Here is a 7,919-nt window from a genome sequence, read left to right on the forward strand (position 1 = left end):
CTGGAACCACGTGACCGCTACGGTCGCAGGTTCGAATCCTGCCTCGGGCATGGATGTGTGTGATGTCCTTAGGTTAGTTAGTTTAAGTAGTTCTAAGTTCTAGGGGATTGATGACCTCAGAAGTTAAGTCCCATAGTGCTCAGAGCCATTTGAACCATACTAGACGAATATTCCTACATTGCGAAAATAAAATGTAAGTTTGAATCATGTTTTAATAAGTAACTAAAAATGTTTTAATTGATCTTCTCCCTCTATGGTTATGTACGCTTCCTTTGGGCAGCGGTAGCGTTACCGGCCACCGCGCAAGGGGGCCCGTGTTCGATTCCTGGTAGGGGACTGGGTGTTGTGTGTCGTTCATCATTATTTCATCATCATTGACACGTAAGTCGCCGAAGTCGCGTCAACTAAAAAGACTTGCAATACGGTGTCCGAACCCCGAAGGGGATATGCCGGCCAATAAATGCCATACGATCATTTCATTTCATTTCTCTACGTATATGAACTAAAGACTCCTGCTCGTTTCTGTTACTATGCCCGGCCTTGCCTGAGGAAACATAGGAGACATTTTGATATGATCTTGGAATTCCCGGGGTCAGTATCTTTCCAGTATCGATATCAATAACAGCAAAAAATTGTTGAGATTTGCGATTCTCAGGATGGATGAACTATTATTATCTCAAACTTCTGGTGTGTAAACAGCTTAATTTGAATGTGAACCAAAAAAACATCTTTTTTTATTTAAAAACATACATTTCCTTGTATGGGCCATACCATACTTCGTAACATCTTTAACTGTAAGTCTTAGAAAGTCTTTTCTTACTGTTTGTTGCTTCGGTTAGAAATATTTTTTCCACCATTTACACGAAAACAAATGCTCCAGTGAAGGTTGTATACAGTTATACGCTTCAAAACAAGACAGTTTTATACAAATATTGGAATATGTGGACCGTATTAGCCACCGTTCTCCTAATTATCACTTCGAAAATACACAAAGGGAAGAAATGGAAATAGGCCTACAGCAAAAAGTAATAGATGCTACAAAATATGCTGACGTGTAAAACGGACACAAAATACCCTCTGACGCACTTCTGTCGTGAGGGAGATGAAGAATTATGCCAGTTTCCTCCTGGAAAACGCTTACGTCAATTCTCTGCTAATCACTTTTTATTTTAACATACATAAGCACTTCATCCTATTCCGTTTGCGGAAGGAGCATCGGAAAAATTACTACGGTACTCGTACGTCTCAGGGTGAATTACAATTCTATTCTGTAGAAAGATCCTGTATGCCATGTATAATGTCTCTTTCCGTTTAGTAAGTTGTAAATATTTGTTAAAATGAATATAAAAGTCAGAAGAGAGAAAGGGCCATTATATCGATGTGGTGAATGACGAAAATCGGCAAAGCCTTTGTTGTAGGTCTAACTTTAATACGATGATGCCTGATTGTGGAAAGATAATTCATCAGTTTTGATCGTCAGAAAAACTTGGCAATAAAATAACGCTTATAAATCGGCGTCGGAATTCGTTATCATTCAAATGAATGAAGATAGGTTCGTTTTCTGGAACATGCACAGAGCAGACTAAATCAGTGCCGGTGGAACCATTGAAATATCGTATTAAGACAACCAACGATGTATAGACGCTGAAAAAAAAATTGTGAGATGCGGAAAAGGAATGAATTCAATAATACAAATGAATAAAGTAAATCTTCAGATTAAAATTATTCAAGCTATTTAATATAAGATACTACCTTCTTTCCATCCGCCCACTAAGGTGGTTACAACGTTGTTTCGAAGTCAGAGTGGATGGGGCCTGCCGCCATTTTAAGCAGCCCTAAACTTTAGCAGACTACTGTTTACGATTGCTTCTTGTTTATTATTTTTCGTGTGTGGACGTAACGACTGCTTTAAATACGAAGCATTGCATGCTACGTGAATAATAGAGTGTCAGGAAGGAAATTTCGAACGTTTTCCTGTTCCTAAATGCGTATTTGCTCTGGTAATACGTTGTTACAACGTTGAAACTAGTTGCCAAAATAAAATCAACACCCTAAATACAACTAGAGGAATTTCTTCATTTTTAATATAAATTTTTACCAGCTGGCGTCCCAGTGTCTTCCATTTCAACTATGGATGTACGAACATTAAATGTAGTAATGTTGCCTATCATAAGTTCCCCAATGAAACTGAAACAAGCGATCGGTGGGTTCAGCTCTGTAGAAGAATTGATAGTGTTGTCATTAAAACATTTTAAAGAAGACGATAATTTACGTGATCTCCAAGCCGAATTATTGAAACTTCAGCCAAAGATGATCTTAAAGACGACTGCATTTCCTACACTGCATCTTACTAAAGCCACTAATGCTGCAGCAGCTGCTGCTGCTGCTGTTGTCCAACAAAGAAGTGACGAAAGAAAAGATCGTGAAACACGTAAACGTGCACGTAAGACGCCAGCTTCTGTGTCAATGAAGAAAAAGAAAGTGGATCAAACAACAGAAACAAAAAAAACCGTATCGAGGATGAAATGAACAGACCTGAAAAAGAAATATCACTACTGAGAGAAAAGAACAGCGTTTAATAGCTGCAAACAATACGTTGCGGACGAAAAACAAATTACTGTCTCATGCATTAAGCAAACAGAGCAAGCAGAGCCAAAGCCTTCTGTTTCGACGAAGTGCTAAAATTTTACAAAAAGTGTTTCCGGACATACGAACTAAATGCTTCATGAGGTCCAAGAAGAGTACACGATGGAGACAGGAAGATGTAAGCAAAGCCTTGCTTCTGCGCTCTCTGTCCAGAAAAAGTTACGTTTATTTGAGGAACGTAATGAGTATACCATTACTGGGATTTTCTACTTTAAAAAGACTGATTTCTAATTCTTTTCACAGTCTTCCTGCCCTTTCGACGGATGTGCTGCACTTAATGAGTAAGCAAGCAACAAGCTCAAGCGAAACACAGAGACTGTGCGTGTCGAGTTTTGATGAAATAAATGTGGACAGTCGCGTATGTTACGACGAAGAAAGCGATACCGCATACGGGCCACAGCCAGGTACAGGTTGTTATGGCACATGATTTGTGTGGAACCTGGAAGCAGCCTGTGTATCATAATTTTGATTCTATGATGAATCGGGATTTGCTGGTCAGTGTCATCAAAGAGACGCATAAAGTAGCATTTGTTGTAGTTGGTGCCGTATTTGATTTGGGAGGTAAAATGGGAAAGTGTCGACTACACAAACACGTGCTTCATCAACCTTTACGATGAAACGAGACGTGTTTGGGTATTTGCTGATGTGCCACATTTGGTGAAACTATTGTGAAATAACTTTTTGGAGGATGGTTTTTCATTAAGCGATGGGAAAGCAATAACAAAACGCGTAATCGAGAAGCTGCTGTTGAAAGATAATGGCGAGTTAAAACTGTGCCCTAAACTTACTGCTCATCATCTGACAGTTTTCGGAAGGGATCGACAGCGTATTCATCTTTTCCAACACTGTGTCTCAGGCAATTTCTTTCGTAATGCCTCAAGTAGAAAAATACTTCAGAATTCTAGGGTACCTGTTGGCAGGCGACCTATTTCAAGCGCTCTTGGATTGTGTATGGAGACACAAGAAGAAGTTCTCCGCAGATTCTATTCCATATGTGAAAAAAATGAGAGTAAGAAATCATAAAACTTTATTTCCTTTCCAAAAGCGGTTACATCTCCACACGGTCACTATTGGGTTGTTTCTCATACTCGAAACATAGCTACGATTTGAACCTCAAGGTACAACCAAGACTGCCTGGGAAACTTATTTTCCAAAATATGAGCAACGGCCTTGTCGCAGTGATAACGCCGGTTCCCGTCAGATCAACGAAGTTAAGAGCTGTCGGGCTGGGCTAGCACTTGGAAGGGTGACCATCCGGTCTGCCGAGCGCTGTTGGCAAGCCGGGTGCACTCAGCCCTTGTGAAGCAAACTGAGGAGCTACTTGATGGAGAAGTAGCGGCTCCGGTCTCGTAAACTGACATACAGCTAGAAGAGCAGTGTGCTGACTACATCCTCCTCCATCTGTGCATCTAGTGACGCGTTTGGTCCGAGGATGACACGGTTGCCGGTGGGTACCGTTGGTCCTTCATGGCCTGTTCGGGCAGAGTTTAGTGTTTTTAAGAGCAATTTGCAGGGCCTATGATCATCCCTTACCAGTGGAGTTTAAAAGCCATTTGCGTATCTTAGTTCTGAACAAAGGTATTACTGAAATTCAGTTATCTAATTCTTCACCAGTGGTAGCGTAAACTGATAAAAACTATCTGACTTCCATGTCGTTTACAGAACTTGTGCCGGGCATTGAGGAAGCGTTTTCAATGATAGAAGATCGGCAACAAATGAGAGACATTACACTAGATGATTTAAGTATTTCGCCGTTGATAGAAGTTTCAGTGTTCTCTAGAAGGCCACCGCTCGTCGCTGGATATATTGCTTTCAGACGCGCCCCAAAAACAAACCTCTTGGCCACCCTACTTGAAAGATAATGGAAGTGTCAGAAGAATCTACAAGTTCTGTGTGGATTGAGAAACTCCCTCGTGGTGGCTTAATCGTCCGTTCAGATGAGTGGTTTGAAGTTTTTAAGGAGTTAGAGGTTTTTTTTTTTTTAATTTTCATGGTAGTAGTGTGTGTAAAGACGCCAATGTGATTAGAAACCTGACGAAACTTTTATCAAAGGGTGGTCACATTGTATGCTAAGACCACAACCTTTATCCGAATAAGACGCCTCAGCAACTCAACAAATGCACAGAGGGCCAAACAGCACGAGCAGAAAACAGCACGCAGGTGGAGAGCTTCAGCGGTTCACTACAGATCGGGTTAAGGTATTTAAAATCTTCTTCGAGTTGTTGAAAATCAGCTTCTGTGTCATCATGCGTGGTAATTTATCAAGTAACTGGGCTTACAGCGTTTCCGTACTATGTAATATCTGCACGAGAAAAGTGTTATGAACAATTTAAGTCTAAAATGCAAAAAATATGTTTAGTAAATTGAAAGCTCGTTTGGTTGTTGCGTTTAAATACGATTGAAAATTGTGTAATATTTGAAAGCAGACCGAAGGATGCAAGGTTGTGAATTATCTAATAGAAAATATTGAAAAACAGAATATACATGTTAAGATGGTCACTATCAATAGTTTTCACATTACTAGAAAGACGATATGGGAGTTTCGTAGTCGTAGTAGGTAGTAACATTCAGTCCCTGTATAGGCAAACTTCTATCGAACTCATGACTGGTTACATTGCCCTTCAGTTTTCGTAAATTAATGGTAGTATGAGCGACATAGCACCATACGCGAACGTGAGAATTCATCTCGCGCTGCTCACGCTTCTCGACAGTGACGTTACGTGGAAGGGCGCGATCGCTGCCGAACACGTTGGCCCAACCTTCTATGTAGGATCCTTATGTTCAGCTTTCAGCTAGTACGCACGACACTTTTAATGTTCGCGTTTGCAAAAAACTTACCTGTGTGTTCTTTGTTAGCCCATAAACGTGTACAACGAGGAAAAAGTAAGGCATGCTAACGTGCCTTGTGCATGTCAGCAAAGTGATCGATTACTGAAATGTTAAAGAAATCGAACTGCATAGAGGTATACTTCGATGCAGAATAGAGTTCCTGTTATGTCAGATAATCAGTGCATTAGTTCACTGTAGTTTACACATTTTGATTTTTTTAAATCTTCCAGCAATGCGAAATGCTATAAATGTGATTAATGGAATGGTCTCAAACGCTTAAGACCTCTTCAAATGGCTATTTTGCTTTAACACGTTTGTAAGTAACTTTTTAGTAATGATAGCCTAACCTATATATGATGAAGGACTACCTTTCCAACAGTAGCTAATTTTCTTATTTTCCCGGAATGTTTCTCGCCAGTAACTCTGTCAGTTTTTCAGGAATAACCAAACAATGCACGATTGGAATGTACGTCTACTTTTATCATCTTCCGGATTTTACTTTTCACTTTCTTTTTGAAGTTTTCAAAGTATATGTGCTTTGTGATGTACCAATAGTTAGTTAATTAGTTAGTTTCATGTTCCATGTATCACTTGCATGATAAGTCATGATGATATGGAACGAGTAATTATATGTTGACATCATTTGTTTTGTAAAGATGCCTCCATACTAATGATTTACTAGTTTTTACGTTTTTTAATTAAAGATAGACATGCTAGTAAGCAGTTTCTACCCATCGCTATTCACACACTATAATAATAGATAATCTTATGCGGAATAGGAGGAGTAGTCAAAGAGAAACGTTTTCAGTTTAGTTTCAAATGTTACTTTACTGTGTATGAGACATTTTATATCGATTACAAGTGACAAACTTTTGGTTGCAAATATTGTGAACCACTGTGTGTGCTACAGACAAATTGAATGTGTCGCAATGAATGTCACTTTTTTCTTCTGCCATTGTGATTGTGTACATCATTGCTTCTGTTGAAATGCGGTGAATTCTTTACAACAAACTTCATGAGGGAATAATTATACTGTGAAGCGGATAGAATGCTACTCACGCGCGGAGCAGAGGACAGTCACATCAGGAAGAGTGTTCACATAAATTTTCAGCCAAAACCCTCTTCAGAAAGGAAGCAAACACATTCTTACAACCATATACACAAAACTCACGCACACATGACCACTGTTTCCCGCCGTTATAACCAGAAGCTTTTTTAAAAGAGGAGTAAATGTGAGCAAGGGGCAATAATCATCGACGAGGGAAATTGTGGGCATAAGATGCTGACCCAACGATCTACGCTGTTACGTAGCTGTGTGCTGGCGAGGACGAGACCGTTGATACAGTGTGTCTAGGACGTCGGAGCGTTTGCGATTTGGAAGGCAATGAGAAGCACAAGAAAGAAGGGAAAAGGCGGACATTGAGTAAAGTAAGGCAAATATAAAATGAAATTACAGAAATAAAAGAATTACAGTAAACATGCAACAATAATTTATGTATTCAAAAGGAAATATTGTTTGAACAGCTCCACTTGTGAATAAAAAGTGATTCCTTTAAACTTTAGATTACGATCAGATCGACTAGTACACCCGTAAACAACGCAGGCTGGCCTTTTTGGTGAAACAACTACGTCTCCACACATTCAAATCACCCAACACTGTCTGAGTGATGTCACGGGGAAGTATAACCGAATTGAACCATGGAGCTATGAAAGCGGTCAGCCTAATGTTTGGTCACTTATGATGGCGGACGTCGGCTTGAAGTTTGTGACGTATTGACAGTTACATTCTTTATGTACCTCCATGAATGAGACACACTGGCATTTGTTTCGAATTGAAAATAAGTTATAGAACATGTCTCTGATATCGGGAAACTGTGATAATAATAATTTGTGTAATAATGCATGACAGTACGAAACGTCATGATTATTTATTTGCTGTCATGGAATTTTTTATGAAATCATTTGCTGTAATTACATATACTCCAACTCTACGTTTTCCAATACTAGTTTAATGTTCGGTTTAAATTTCTTTCACGCATTTTTTACATGTACGGTAGCCAAATAATGGCCGAAAATTGTTGCTAATATTTAAGACATGGGGACGTACCACGAACGCATTTTTCAAATACAGTAACGATAAAGGTACTGAGAACTGCCCATGCAAAATTTTCAGCCAAATAACTCTAGTAAAGGGAATCAGTTTTCACGAGCAATAGTCTTTAATGAAACGTTAATGATCTGAAGCAGCAATAACGTCAAAATCTTTGGAGTGACCGTAACTCAAAATTTGTCACAAGACACAATTAAAATTCAAAAGTACTGAACAATGAGTTGTGTGTTAAAGAAAAAAGAAATACTGTTTTCGGTGACTTTCCGTAATACGGATGAGAAAAGTAAGTGCTCGACACTTTCTTTGTTTTCTTAACTTGTCATAATTCTAATTA

Source organism: Schistocerca americana, chromosome 1 (assembly GCF_021461395.2).
Source record: "Schistocerca americana isolate TAMUIC-IGC-003095 chromosome 1, iqSchAmer2.1, whole genome shotgun sequence".
In the NCBI taxonomy this organism is placed as follows: Eukaryota; Metazoa; Arthropoda; class Insecta; order Orthoptera; family Acrididae; genus Schistocerca; species Schistocerca americana.